Here is a 16,186-nt window from a genome sequence, read left to right as displayed (position 1 = left end):
GGGATTTGAACTTGCATCATGTTTGCACACAACTGATCTTGACTGCTGGGCCGTCTCTTCTGCCTCAGGCTGCTCATTCCATTTGAAGGACAGTTCTTAGTCTCTACAACTCCTGTTTGTGAGAGGACTAGAGTACTATGCCAATATACAGACTGCTCGATACAGCGCTCCCTCCAGACCTTCCTGTAAGATCATGGAAGCATTAGAGTTGAGAGGTCTCTTAGATCTAACCTGTTTCAGCATTTCATTTGATGGAATCTTCATATGGAATCCTCACCCAGGAATAAGATGCTACATGGAAGTGGCCCGGTTTTTGTTTAGATCATTCTAAGCAGTTGCAAATTCTCTCCCAAAGAGTCCAAATCCCCCTCTCCATCATTTCTATTTACTGGCCATCCAACTAGCATTCTAGTAGATAATTTGCTTTAAGCCGCTGGGAGAATCAGTCACAGATTTAATGCCAAACAAACGCAAACATATGAGAGGATATTTTTACTATTGTTTCCAAATATCCGGACACTATTATGAAATAACATTTAATCTGCCTATTTCCTAGAGACCTTCAAGTGCGTGCTGTAGTTCCATACTTCTCCAGAAATCTGTAGTAAGTTTCTATCCTCTGAAGCTGTGTGATAAGCAAGTATGTTATAGATTGAAATATCTACTTGGTAACAGCACCTTATGTGTTTTACCGAGTGTTGCGTTCATGTCATGTAAGGAGGCAAAGGGGAGGGGCAGCAATGGCTTTATTCCATGACACCGTAAAGCAGCTGACAGGGCTCATTATTTCTGCCCTAAGGATGTGAAGGGATACATCAAAGGCTTCTGATCAACTGCTTCTCCTTTGCAGCCTTTACTGTCATCGTTTCTACTATCCAGTCAGCAACTCTGGTAGCTTTGTGTGCATCCATCCCAACATCTGAACCATACCCCAACCCACATCTGCGCCACACCAAACCCCACATCTGCACCACACCAAACCCCACATCTGCCCACAACCACGTCAAACCACCATAAATAAACCACACCAAACCAAAATCACATTTACTTTTGAGGCTATAGAACAGCTGAGTGCCAAACTATGGCTTCCTCTCCACAAGTTCATGGTTGCCCTAACCTCACTCCCTCCTTGGCCTCCGTTTCTGCAGACTGAGTCCACCCTCAGTGCTACCCTAACTCACATTCAGGCAGCATTCCACACTGGCTAGCTCTCCCACAAGAACCTCTCTTTCTTTTGAACTCCTGCTGGAAGCTGTCTTCTGACTTCCCACCTACCCTTTGGGTAAACTCTGCTCTCTCCTGTGCCTCTCCTTCTCTTGTAAACATCTTTCTAATGTCCATGCTTCTCTGTTCCATCCACCAAACTTACCGCAGACAAAACCACCACGTCACCCTGAACCTAGAGGAGCTCCCTGCAGCTAAAAGCACTATCCCACTGCCCACTGTTTGAAATGAAAACATGGCCAGGACAAGATGATTTTGCTTCCTCCCACATGAGTGCCTTGGGGCCAGGATACTACCTACAGCCATGCTTCTATCTCTCACAATGTATGATATGCTTTTAACATGTTAGCAGCTATCAAGTAAGTGGTGAAGAATCTCTACCTGTGATCAGATACCATCTACAAACTTAATTCTCATGGCGGGGGGCGGTCGAGTCTCTTGGTCCTGCTAGCTGTTATGCTTGCAATTAAAGATGACAAGTTTCAAGGGGAAATGTCTGTCTCACGTGGACATATAATGGTCCATGTTCAAAGAGCATGAGCACCGAGGTAATGCCATGATGGGAGGCAAACACACTCGGAATGAGGACAGGTGTGTGTGTGTGTGTGTGGGTGTGTGTGTGTGTGTGTGTGTGTGTGTGTGTGTGTGTGTGATAAAGTTCTGCAGATTTGAGTAGCTAGAATAAAGAGTGGTTGGGAACAATATATTATATACTTGTATGCTCAAGGTGCATTACAGAATGAAAATGTCCTTATGCGACTCGATAGCACACACAATGAATATAAACCAATGGAAATTAAAATTAAAGTTTTGTAATAACCACAATAGGAAATAGGACAATAACAGCGGGGCGGACTGAAGCAGGGGCAGAATTAAGTCCCTGTGTGTCTTAACTTATCAGGCCAAAGTCATTTCCACCTTAGGAAACACATCCATGGAAGAGACAGTTCCTGGTCACTACAGAATGTCTTAGGATTCTAGCGTACAGTGCTGGCTTGAGGTACCATTAGGACCGCAGCCTGTAACAGCAGGGAGGGTTACTTTGCTGGAGGGAGGACCATGGGAAGAAGGAGTTCTTGGGAAGGAGCTGGGAGACATAATGGGACCCAGAAGCCATGAGGACGACCGTAGCTTTCCTGTGCTCAGGAAGACAGACGTTTTCTGTGTCAGGATTCAATGTCTGTTTAGCAAAGTGTCACATGGGTTTACAATCTCAGACTGATTCATTACCCTGTTCTATTGTATTCACAGCTGACAAACTGAGTTCTGTTTATTGGAGAGGAATATAGGGGAAGTGCCATGATAGGCACAGTTTTAAAAATGTCATTTCACAGAAGAAGAAAAAATGCGTGCCCTTCCACACGTGACAGGAAGAGCGCTGGGATTGAGGTGAAAAATACAGACATGCATGCCCCATTGCAACTTCTCAAAGTCCTTGGGTGAACTGAGAATTGTTATTTAAAGGAATGTACCGAGAAAATCAGGCAAAAGAAACTGCCGTATTTATATCATTGCAGCACTTATTTCATACACAAACCAACAGGGGGAAAATAAAAAAAAAACTTCAGGTTTGTTTGTTTATGATTATAATGGTCCATCAAAATAACAAGAGCAACTGTCAAGAAACACGAAGCAATTAACAGAGCAAAAATCAATACAAACATTGCAATGTGTTTTTCCTACTGAGCATGCGATATGGCCATGATAAGAGTAGTTAAGGGTCAGCTAAGTAAGAGCATTGGCTTTGGAAGGGATCGCAGGACTCCGGGGCTTTTCAGCCCTTCCTGTTTGGTGAAGTGACCTCTCATCCACTCTCACACCTGCATGGTCTGCATGAAGTAAGGCAGCCCAGGCCAGTCTCACCGAAGCCCGTGCTAGGCTGTTTTTCAACAGTTAGCCTCTGAAGCGGTGAGCTAAAAATTAAAAAAGATAAAAAGATATTTTCTCTATGTTACCCTGCCCTAAACTTTTGCTATAATAATAAAAGAGTGACTCATAGAGCTATCCTTTCGGCCCTTTGGGCCATGCAAGCTTGGAATGTGTACACTGCATTGCATGCCCCTATTGGAATGAGACCCCGAGAACCACACATTGCATTTGCTTTCCTGGGAAAGAGGCTTGATCTGGATAATCATCCCTGCTTTATTCCAGATGGAAAAAAAAATGAGAAGTCAGTACTGGCCAGATGTGATGAGTGATCTCCACTGTCCACTTGACTGGCTTCAGAATCGCCTGAGAGATACACAGCCACACAGTGAACACATTTTCCATCAAACCAGAGATCAGTCCCAGAAATCCACATGGTAGAAGGAGAGAATGGACCATGAAAAGTAAAGCAGAAAGAAATAAAATAAATAACAGCAAACCAAGAGGTGGAGGATCTGGGAGAAGTTAAGGTAGGGAAAGAACATGATCAAAATATGCTATATGGAAATTAAAATTAAAGTTTTGTAATAACCACAATAGGAAATAAGACAATAACAGTGGAAACTGAAGCAGGGGCAGAATTAAGTCCCTGTGTGTCTTAACTTATCAGGCCAAAGTCATTTCCACCTTAGGAAACACATCCATGGAACAGACAGTTCCTGGTCACTACAGAATGTCTTAGGATTCTAGGGTGGGTCTGTGAATGTGTTTCCAGAAAGGACTGAGAAAGGAAGATCTATCTACCCTGAAGTGGGTGCCAACAGCTCACGGGCCAGGGCCAAATCTCAATAAAACGTGGAAAAGGAGGGAGCCAGATGACCACCGGCTCTCCTCTTCCTGTTTTCAAACTGCCCAGATGTGAGCAAACAGACGGATACTCCTCCAGCCACAACTTGACAGATGCTCTAGGTGCCCTTCCTTCCTCTCCTTCCTCACCATGATAGGCTGCGCCCTCATCTGTGAGCCAGAGTAAACCTTCCCTCTCCTAAGCTGCTTTCTGTCAGGCATTTGACTAAAGCAATGGGAAAAGTAGCTAATAAAACTGACAAAATTAATTTAAAACTTGCATAAGAAACATTTTCTTAAGTGGCTTAAGAGTACCCATAAATATTTTATGTATGCTAGAATTTATTTGTTTCCTTACATATTTTTCGGTGTGTGCCGAAATTTTGTCCCCTCTTCCTACCTTATATGGGTTCTAGGGAGTGAACTCAGCTCATCAGGCATGCTTGGCATTGGGCCATCTCATCGACCCACAAAGTGTTTTATAAACATATTTATAAACTTTAAAAATAATCCATCAAAGAAACTTCTACACATTTACTGTGTTTTGCTAGTTGGGAGCCATGTTCTGTCTTCTTTGTTTTGACTTATTTCTTTGCTTCAGGCTCACGATTGCATGCCCAAGTCTTGAATGCTCAGTGTAGATGCATCAGCCAGCATATTTATTTATTTATTTATTTTGCTTTTTATGCCGTTTAAAATAATGCACCCCTTTCACTTCACGCAAGGGTTTCAAGGTGTTATGACAGGACCAGGAAGGCTCAACTGAATCAATGTAATTAAACTCAAACTCTCTTACAAGGGAAATGTGCCTGGTGGCTCATCACCATGTCAGTATCCAAACCCAACAAAAGCAGGCTCTGGACTGCTCAAAACAAACTGATGTCGCTGTGCCCTTGTTGCTATGCATGTCAGAAGACATCAGCTACTATCACAGTGCTGGGGCAGAGGGTGGAATGAGGCTCTTTTGTTCTTGAACGCAGTAATACAGTTGTGACATCCTAGAGAGAGCTTTTCTGGGTGGGGAATCCATTTATAAATAAATCTGTTGTTCATGGAGATGATCAGAATGAATCCTTCCCTTTCCATTTACAGTCTGAAGCCATTTCATGGTTGTTTTATTACAATAATGTATTAGAAGTTCAAATTTGAACTGAATTTAAGGCATCTCTTGCTCAGGCACTTTATTTTTATAGAAAATTAATCTGGAGGTAGGCCAACAACCTCACTCTGAACCCATGTAATGAACTCTGAAAACATGCTTACATAAAAGGGCCATTTCCTTCATCCCTCTCTACGCCCTTTAATAAAAAATATTTTCAAGAGCTAAATGATGTATTTAGTATGATGCTGCTGCAAGCGGTCTGCCCCCCACCCCACCCCACCCCCACTGATGCATAATACCATCCCTAGTGTCTCAGCATATGACTTGGAATATGCAGAGAATAGGTACTATATCAGGAAATAAAGTAAAAAAATAAGATCATGACGGCAGAATCAAGCACATTTGACCGTTTTCTTTAAGGAAGAAGGGATCTTGTAGAAAGCACAGGAAGGAGACAGCCATCTCCAAGTCTGAGAGACAGGGTTCAGAAGCCAGCTTTGGCTTCACCTTGGCTTGGTGGTTCAACCTCCTGAACTATGATAAACACAATTCTGTGGCTTCCATTGCTCCGCCCATTAAGGAAGCCCAAGAAAAATCATACAGATGTCAATCAAATGCATCGAGGGCCTACTTACTCAGTTCAATCCCACAGTCAGAATTAACAAATATACATATTTACACACATGCACGCGCGTGCGCGCGCACGCGCGCGCACACACACACACACACACACACACACACACAAACACACACCACTATAGTGACAAGATGGAAAACTTCACTCTCCCAAGTGTAAAGACAGCTCCACAAACACCTTCTAGCAGCATGCCACACATCCCTGTTACAGCTCTCCAGCCCCCAATTTCCACTTCTCCTGCCAGGGATGTGCTAGGCAGAAAAAACTGAAACCATGACTTTGTGTTCACCAACCTTTTATTGTTTTTAAAGGCCAGAGATTTACATTTGTTTTCCCTTCTTTATGGTACAGGGGAATCAAATACGGGTTCTTGTGCGTGCTAGCTAATCACTCCCTCACTGAGCTGCATCTCCCAGTCCTAAATTATTTTATATTCCAGAGATTATTTTTGTTAGGGCCAGCAAGAAGGCTCAGTGAGGGGTAAGGGCACTTGCTAACAAGCCTGACCATCTGGGCTCAGTTCCTGGAACCCATATTGCAAAAGGAGGAAATTAATTCCCACAATGCCCTCTGATTGCCAAACATGTGCACAATAAAACTCAAAACAAACAATACAAAAAACATTTTCCCCAAAATATACATGTAAATCATTCTGACTCCTTTTCTGTTACCCAATAAATATACTTAAGAGCATGTATGATTCAGAAATATTTCCAAGGACTCTCTCTTATGTCAAAGATGACTTTGACAGTGGTCCCTGATTCCCTGCACACCCAGGCCAGCAAAACCATCTACAAATAGTCACCTTACCCTTGAAGTGAACTCTATTAATAAAAAGTGCTGATTCTAAAGATTGTACATCCACCTACATAGGCATGAATATTTCATCTATAAATATAAATTTTAAAAGCAACGTGATATAATTTTCAACATCCAGGGAATCCTTAATGCACTGGGCCTTTTACATAAGCATACTGGTTCCTGAGTCCAGTACTGACCTCTGTAATAGGAGAGCATAAAAGCCAGCCCTCGCTGCAAAAAGCAGCATGGCCCTTCCCGGTAGCCTGATGCTGACCCTCACCGCAGGAGAAAGCATGCATAGCCCTTCCTGGTAGCCTGATGCTGACCCTCACCGCAGGAGGAAGCATGCATAGCCCTTCCTGGTAGCCTGATGCTGACCCTCACTGCAGGAGGAAGTATGCAAGGCCCTTCCTGGAGAGCCTGATGTCACCCTCACCGCAAGAGGAAGCATGGCCATTCCGCTAAGCCTATGCTGACTGGAAACAGTCACTAGCCCTTCTAAGAGTTTCCAAATTCTTCAGTTATGCTAGAATTTAACTGGGTACCCTTCCAAACCTTTTCTTATAACAACACTTGAAACCTCAACTTTAATAAAGAACCAAACATCTAAAATGTGTAAAACCGAATCCTTGGTAACTTACATCCATCCACTTTTCTTCCTTCTCAAAGCTTATGTGGTAAATTTGATTAAAATACAATAGAAATAACCAGAGTTGGTATTGATGACAGAATTCAAAGGCTCAAGCACTCTCCTCAAAGCAGATAGGCCTGTGTTTTAACCCTAACTTTGTGGACTCAGAGCATGTTAGAAAGCATGCTTCCTACCATTTCTCTTCGTCTATGAAAGAAGCTCAGCAGTAATTACTTACACAGTGTAGTCACTGCGCTAAGCTAATCACAACACAATGCTTGACCCCATGTAAGTACATGGCCAACTTGTAAAATCCACATGGGTTCCCACAGACAGCATGATAAGACTTGAACTATATTTTCCAAGGCAGTACAGAACCTAGCCTCCTGCTCAGTACCCTGAACCAAAAAATGACCCTTCAGTCCCACGACTGATCTTGTTGGTGTCTCCTTTTGGGGGCCAATTTTAATGGGATTTAGAGTTATGCCTTGACTTCATGGCCGGTGGGAATCCCAAGGATTAAATGCATTTTAAAAATTGTCTTAAAAAAATACAAAAGGATAACGAATCCATGGCCCATGTTGTATGACAAAGACAGATGTAGCCAGATGCTTCGGTCAGAAGCATGCTGCTGTGGGGGAGGAGGAGTGTCAGGTTAGCAGGGACATGCTTCAGCCAGAGACCTGTGCTCTGGCCCTACTTCCCTTGCCCTACCCTTGTCCCTGACAGGGGGAAGGAGCTCCAGGGAAACCTGCAGGACATAAAAACCCAAGAAGACTGTTGAGTTGCAGCTTGGACATTGGTTTGGAAGCAGTCCAACATAAAGCCAGATTTCGCCTTACTTGCTTTTCCCTCATAATTTTCCACTTAGCATGTCTGTCACATGAACCACCATATGGCAGGGAAGAGTGGCAGAGTACAAGAAAAGGAATCAAGAAACGGGAGACAGTGGAGTGAAGTGACTAGTCAGGAAACAGAAAATGAGAGTGTGTGGGAGAGACAGAAAGGAAAGGCTGGGGACTGCCAAAGCTTGGCAGATCCTTTGGGTTAAATGGCTTTGCTCTCCAGTGACTGTGAAACTAACCCCATCTCACCATCTGACCCTGGGATCTAGCTTCTTTCAAGTCTATAAACAGCTGTTTCTCACCTGATTTTTCCAAACGGCAACCACTTGGCTCCTTTTACTTCTGTAAAAGTAATGTAGGCTCACTAAAATTACAAGGAAAAGTATTGACATTCCTACTCTTGAAAGGGTAAGTGTACTAGGATATAATAAATGTACCAATTGTGAGCAAACAATCTGAACACAGGGTGCCTAAATCTTTTAGTATCCTCAAAACTGGCCTTTGGAGCCAGAAAATATGATGCCAATTTTAGACCCCACACATCTGAATCTGTATATTTTCTGTCTCAGACCCTTCTAGAAGCTCTGCTGGTGTGTGAGGGCCATTCACCCTGAGACCCCCCCATTAAGGTTTGTTCATTTTCTATCATTTTCTATCCTTCTGAGGGCCCATCCTTCTACACTAAAGGCAAGCTTCACAGTTTACAAAGGCAAGCATGTAGGTATCTTTCAACAGTGTTCCTGATACCACCCTTGGTGAAGTAACAGATTTTATCAAAAGAAAAAGAAAGGAAGGAAGGAAGGAAAGAAGAAAAGGAAAGAAAAGAAAAAAAGAAAAGGAAAAAATGAAAAGGTTTTCTGTAGAATGCCTACCTTCCAATCCCACATCTTACATTATAATTAGAGGGTTGGGATTATATAAACAGGCCAGGCAGATGTGGTATAATGAACCACACAAGGTTAAGGAGATGCCAGGAAAGCCTTTAATGTGACTGGATGAAGGAGACAACTACAGTATTTTCTAATAAGTTGCAGAGACCAGTGGACCTCCCCTACCAGAGGCACGCAGACATTAACCCGCAGATGGGTGGTCTGTCTGCTTCAGTCATGAAGACTGCAGGATCTCAGTTCTGCATCTGCAGCTTTTCAACCATGGAACTCTTAAATCTAACCCAGAACAGACCCTTAAAAGAATGGAGTAGTGACAACATTTCCCCTTCTCTACATACATTACAAGTGGTGTATGTCTGTGGTAGTTAGGACGCCCTGGCATCTGCAGAGATGCTTTGTTGCCGTGAGCTGGGGCATGTGCTGAGAAGTTAAAGTGGTAATAAGGAAAGACACGGGACAATGGACCTGTGCACTGGAGATGCTCCAGATGTGGGATGGTGGCCCAGGGGATCATATGGATGGAGGGCTCTACATCATCCTTTCCCCTAACTATGCAAAGCAAAAGCAACCATAAGGGAATTGGAAAGAAAACCAGCAACAGACTGGAGATAAAGGTCAGAATGCAGACTTTCTTCCTCCTAACAGTGAGGTCCCCCACTGTCTCCCTCCTGCAGACCAGAGCTAGACTCCAGCAGCGTCTACCGGGAGGAGAGTGTGTATCGGGTACAGGTAGGGATAGTTCTGGGAGAAAGCCTGGGCTCTGCCCTGAGTCCAAGAAAGGGACGCCTCAGAATTCTGAGTCACTGAGAGAAAAAAAGCCTTTGTTTTGGTTTTGATTTTGGTTTTTTCCACTCCCCCTCCCCATTCAGTCACACTTGGGATTTGGGCTGTTTCACTGCACGGAGAGTCATCATGACAAAGGCCTTGGGGTAGCTAAGACTACTAACTTTAAGAACAGGGTTTCCTTTCTGATCTCAGGAACTGTGATGCCCAGAGGGTGCAATCAACTTTCATGGCTTCTCTTTCTCTCTCTCTCTGTCACAGTACTAGGCACAAACAGCATTGCAGGAGACACTATCATAGCGAAGTAACTGGAGCTTTAATTTTCTGGTTGAAGAACAACAGAGGAATGACCTCCCAGAGGAAGGAGCTCAAAAAGTAGCTTCATAAAAGTTCCTGTGTGATGCATTCAAGGGCATTGTGCCAGACTGCATCTATGCGAATGTCAACCTAAGCATCTGGTTATCGACTTTAAGAAGCCAGAAGATAGACCCTGCCTGCCGGGATCTTATACTGGTGACATGGTATGGACTTGTCAACCAATGGGAGAACAGAAAAAAAAAGAAAGAAACAAAGAAAAAGAAACATACTCAAATTCTTTAAGGTGCTAGAACAATATTAAACAAAATGAACTCAATATGAGCAGAAGGAGTTCAGTTGAAGAGAGGGAGAAGGGATCATATGAACAAGAGAGGTAAAGGCCATGATGGGGAAAACCAGAGAGACAGCTGAGCCAAGCTATTGGGAGCTCGTGGACTACAGACTGACAGCCAGGGAAACTGCATGGGGTGGAACTTGGCCCTCTGAAGGTCAGTGACAGTTATGTGGCTTGATCTGTTGAGGAGTGTCCCTGGCAGCTGCACCAAGACCTGTCCCAGGGGCATGAACTGGGTTTTTGGAGCCCCTTCCTTATGGTGGAATGACTTGCTCAACTTTGACACAGCGGGAGGGACTTGGTCCTGCCTCAACTTAGTATGCCACACTTTGTTAACTTAACCCACTTCGAGGAGTAGAAGGGGGTGGGAAGGGATGAGGTGGGGGGACAGGAGAAGAGGAGGGAGGGGGAACTGGGGTTGTTGGTAACATGAATAATGAAAACCAAGAGACAGATATTGGGGTTCAAGCTGAAGATCAGAAAAGCAAAGCAGCCAGCCGCTTGAGAGTTCTCACCTCTACTAATGCTCAGACTGAATCTCAGGTTGCATCTCCAGACACTGCTCTCCACCAAATCTCAGGCTGTTCCTGAGAATGCGCTGAGCTCCTCATATTCTCTCTAGTGCTGAGATTAACGGCATGAGCTCTGATTCTCTTTAAACTGATTCACTTGCATGTCACCCAGGGTGGCCCTGAGCTCACAGAGAGCCATCTGCCTCTGTCTCCTGAGTCCTGGAATTAGAAGTGCTTGCCACCACTGTCCCATCTCTATGGCTGACTCGTGTGGCTGGCTTTGCATTCTGATCCTCAGTGACTTTATGAGATCATGAATAATATACCACCACAGTTGGTATGTAAAATGCAAAATACATGTTTAAACAATAAGCAAGTAAAAATAACTGATCACCTAGTCATCATTAAAACCTTTTGCTGTACAAAGGATTTCATTTTACTAAGGATTATCGTAAGATTGAAAATACAAGAGGTGTACACAGATAATATTTGAAAGGCCTGGGGTCCAGGCACTAATTAGATTCAGTGGGATGTACAGAAGAAAGGAAGGAAGGAAAAAAGAAAGAAAGGAAGGAAGGGAGCAAGGGAGGAAGAGAAGGAGAAGTACTACATGTAGTTTATGTAAATTCAACAGGCAGAAAACGGACAGCCAACTAAAAAGTAACCGAAGGGCTGCAGACATAACTAAGTTAATAGAACACTTGCTTAACAAACACAAAGCCCTGGGTTTAATTCACAGCATCAAATATACCCTGTCAGGTGGAACTCAGCTGTAATTGTACCCCTCAAGATATAGAGGCAGAAGAACCAGGATTTCAGGGTCATCCTTGGCTATATGGTGAGTTGGAGGCCAGCCTGGGATATATGAGACACACTCAGAAAGCAACCAACCAAACAACCAACAAAAACCAAAAGACTTGAATATCTGCCAAGAACGTAAGTAAATGACGAGTAAGAATGTGGATTCTTATTCAGTATGATTAGCCATTTGGGGACACAAGAAAACTATCATATAGCAAAACCATACTTCCAGCAGAGAGGTTAATGGTCAAAACTGATGGTGCAACCATCATCAGAACACCAGAAGCAATGCCGCATGATGAGAGCTGTCATACGTCACGGGCAGAAAGGCAAAATGGCAAAACCACTCTGAAAACAGCTTTCCATTTGCTCTCCTATTAAGAAAAGCAAATCTTCTTGCCATGTGGATCCAATCACCTAATTTCCAGACATTTAACCTAAAGCAACGAAAACTTCTGTTTATACAAAACCTACTCCTTAGGGGTTTGAGCCATCTTAACAACCATTTTAACCTGGCAACAATCCAGGTACCTTTCAGTCGTGGAATGGAAAACAGCCACGGGCTGGAATGCAGCTCAAAAATAAAAACCAACAAATGACCGATCATCCACAAGACAACTTGAATAAATCTGAAAGACGTTATGCCCAGCGGAAGTGGGCTGCACATTGTTTGATTCTGTACCTGTGGAATCCTCAAAGCCACAAACCTAAGGTGATCAGTGGCTGGCAGATGTCGGGGGATGAGAGTAACTGAGGACAGTGGGGTGGTTCACAGGGCAGCACTGTGGAGGAAAATCAGTGACACACTAATCTGTGTCCTGGTGATGGTGATGTAATTTACACTTACTTTAGAACTCACGCACTGTGCCGGAAGAAACAATGTTGCTGCATATTCATTTCAAATAGGAATAAAACAAAAACAAACTGTGGCAAATACTCAGTACACAGTTGCCAACATAAAAATACAATTCCGATCACTCTACTTACTGCCCTGCTGTATTATAATTGCACTGTACTCAACTCAATTAGGTCTGCCCTGCCGCTGGTGTGTTCATTTCCCCAGGGCAGAACTTAGCCTTTTGATCTCAATGTCTTTAAGACCCCAGAGTATCTGGTGTCTGAAGTAAATAGTGTTGAAAGATGAAAATGATGAGTCAAACATACATGGATCACATTATTTCATTTTTATGCTGGAAGATCAAGGAAGAAATAGAACCCAGTGCTAAAGGGTGAAAGAATTCTAGAAAGCCTCATTTTGAGGCTTCATATGCTTTTTTAGCAGATGCTAAGTGGGAGCAAGTGGCTGAAGGTTTTAGCACTATTGTTCACAATTTAAGAAATAAAGCGTGTATGTGCCTTTCAGTGACTACTTCCCTTTGAAGACGCTTAATCACATAAAGCTTACTAATTCTTCAAACTACATTGTAGAAAATGTGCATGCAAATATTCTCAGCTTAGCATTGTCTTATTTAGTGAATGGAGCATTAAAGGCTTTTGTTTAAAATCCATCAATTCATATGGGGCCACCTAAGATCAAAGCATTACATAACATTAGGAGCTGGAGAGATGACTCGGTGGTTAGGAACGCTTATGTGAGGAAGCTGAGCTTGAGTCTGGCACCTAAGACAAGATCTCCTGATAAGTGATGGATGCAGATGCAGAGATCCACAACTAACCACATGGTCTTGACCTCTTTGCTCATATTGTCACTCCTCCCTCTCTTGGACTGGACCATGATGGGGAAACCCACAAAGACAGCTGATCCAGGCTAGTGAGAGCTCACCAACTCCCGACTGACAGCTGCATAACCTACATAGGACCAAACTAGACCCCTTGAATGCGGGTGACAGTGGGTGGCTTGGCCAGTTTGTGGGGCCACTGGCAGTGGGTCCAGGATCTATCCCTAGTACATGATCTGGCTTTTTGGAGCCCATTTCCTATGAGGAGATACCCAGCTCAGCCTAGACACGGGGGTGGGGGGAGGGAGGGCCTTGGCCAGGCTTCATTGTGGTGACAGTACAGACTTCCTTGACTTCCCATGGGAGGCCACACCCCCTCTGAGGAGTGGATGGAAAGGGGGAGCGAGATGAGGGGAGGGAGAACTGGGGTTGATATGTAAAACAAAAAGGTAAATAAACCCGTAAGTTCTTAATAATTTTCCATTGTATTGTGTATTGTGAGTAAATGATCTCAGAATGGAGAGAGAGAGAGAGAGAGAGAGAGAGAGAGAGAGAGAGAGAGAGAGAGAGAGAGAGAGAGAGAACAAATACTGCTTTTGTGGAGGGCAGGGGTTCTGTTCCCAGTGCCCACATCAGGGTGGCTTAAAGCCACTGGAACTGCAGCTTCAGGGGACCCTGTCGTCCAGTTCTGAACTCCATCGGCACTTGCATTCATGTGCACATACCTACACACACACACACACTCACACTCACACACACTCACATACCCACACACACACACACACACACACACTCACACAACACAATTTACAAATAATAAAAATAAATCTTTAAAATATTCCACAGTGCTGAAATTGTGTGTGTTTGGATTTGAGTTTATGGCACAACTCCATTGTCTCTCCTGCTTATCCCCACATTAAAAAAGTTACCAGGAAACCAGTGAAAAGGATGCTTCGGACCCTTTCAAGGAGGCAGCGTTAGCTTTAGGAGCAGCTGAGAGGCCCCTCCAAAGATCCAAAGAGCATCTGTTTAAGACAGGTTCCGAGAGAATCAGAAAACAAAGCCAGCTCAGTTCAGGGCACCGTGTCTGGGCTGTCACAGGATCAAAGCACCGTTACCAAGCCGAGAATGTCTGGACCTCTCCAATAGCAAGGGTAGAAAAGGCTACGCCACCGCCTCTTTGTGATGTGAAGGTACAAAACGAAACGCTGCGCTTGGGTCCTCTCCATGTCTTTGCTCTATTTGAGAGAGTCTACCACCTGGTTTCCATATTCCACCAGGCGGTCCTAAGTTTTATTGCACAAATGCTCCCACACGTTATTCCAAGCAGCAATATCTACATGCTGCAACAGTATGAGGCAGACATGAAATATTTTCATATTAATGCTGTAGTTTTATAGTCACCACACCTAGTTTCTGCTATACCTATGGGAATGGATACCATTCACCTCCCTGTAGCAACCCACTCCCAGAGTCCACAATAAACAGTCCCACATAAGATCCATAGCTACAGTGTCAAGACAACCCTTCTAGGGACAGGGAGCCAGCCACCCTCACATCCATTCTGTTCTTGAGACCCTCATTTCTTTGATCTCTGTCGGTGGGGCCATGAAAAGCATGATCGAAGACTGGCAGCCAGTTTTTATTTATTTTTTTTTTTTAAGACACGTTTACCGACGAGCCTACAGAATGGAGAATGTTACCGTGCAAGTGTCAGCAGATTGGGAATGAAACACCATTGCCCTATTGAGTTTTGATTGTTTAGTTAGAAGCCTCGTGCTCCATACAGGCACTAAGTGGCTGTGCTGATCACCGACTAGATCTCTGGCATGCAACAGTGCCTGGAACTCAGCCGCCGAATAAAGACGCATTCTTCAATTAATACATAGTTCTAATCAATGGGAATCTGTAAGATTATTGCAGTACCAATAGATTTCAGACTTTACAAAAGTTCCTCATACATATTTATTTTCCTACTCATTTACCCGGCTAACCAACTATGGCTTGGTTTCGCCATGCCCTGTCAGGGTCTGTGAATAAATAGGTCTGGAACACAGAGATTCATGAGACCAAATTGCCAATCACCTTAAGTAGGCCAAGTCTGGTGTGGGTTATACACAGATAGAGTTCAGGTAATGCAAACCAAATTAAATTTTATAAACTATAACAGATTCATCAATAGTCAATTCCAGTGAGTTATGATGGACTCTGATAGCAACAATCAAGGGAGAATTCTAGAGGAATACGCAGACTCCAGAGAGGTGGAAAGGCAACGTGAGTTAGAATTTCAGCCTATGACTTGTTATTCTGTGACCTGGGAAATGTATACAGAGGAGAGAGTACTATTACCTATGCATGGTATCATCTTGAGAATAAATTACTTAACAGACGCAAAGTGCCTAGCATAGTACTTGAAGCTTGGTAAACAGTAGGTAACACATATTATTTGGGGCAAGGAAAGAAAGACAAATCAGTATTTAGCACAAAAAAAAATTCCTAAAACCAATATTTCCATTTGTTTATCTAATTTCACCAGAAAAAATGAAAACACCCTGGAGTGCATTGGACATAAACCTCTAAATACACACAATAACACATTTCTGCTCACTCAGTGACTGCTCAGGGTCACTGATTACTGTGTAACAGTTGTGGAATTTTGGCACAAAAACATGAGCCCCACACATAATGTTAGGGCCATAACATATGCTTCCTCAAACATATCTGTAACGATATGGTCTAACCGTTGAATCAAACTCTGGAAAAGTCATGACGCTTAGCAGAGACTGTTACACCAACCCACAAAACCATGGGCCCTGAGCATCTCATAAAGATGAAAGTGCAAACGCATAGTGTGAGCGTTCATACAAAGCACAAAGAGCTCTGCCGCTCCATTTCACATAAAACGAGGGGTATGAGA

At 43.5% G+C, this 16,186-nt stretch overlaps 1 protein-coding gene across 1 annotated transcript in view; it reads right to left on the bottom strand.

The window, feature by feature from the left end:
• Nucleotides 1-16,186, bottom strand: part of Dgki (diacylglycerol kinase iota) — a 421,628-nt gene that overhangs the window by 127,448 nt on the left and 277,994 nt on the right. The window lies entirely within an intron of this gene.

This window comes from Phodopus roborovskii, unplaced genomic scaffold (assembly GCF_943737965.1).
Source record: "Phodopus roborovskii unplaced genomic scaffold, PHOROB, whole genome shotgun sequence".
NCBI classification, from domain to species: domain Eukaryota; kingdom Metazoa; phylum Chordata; class Mammalia; order Rodentia; family Cricetidae; genus Phodopus; species Phodopus roborovskii.
The sequence above is the reverse complement of the archived record's forward strand: the minus strand, read 5'-3'. Positions and strand labels throughout refer to the sequence as shown.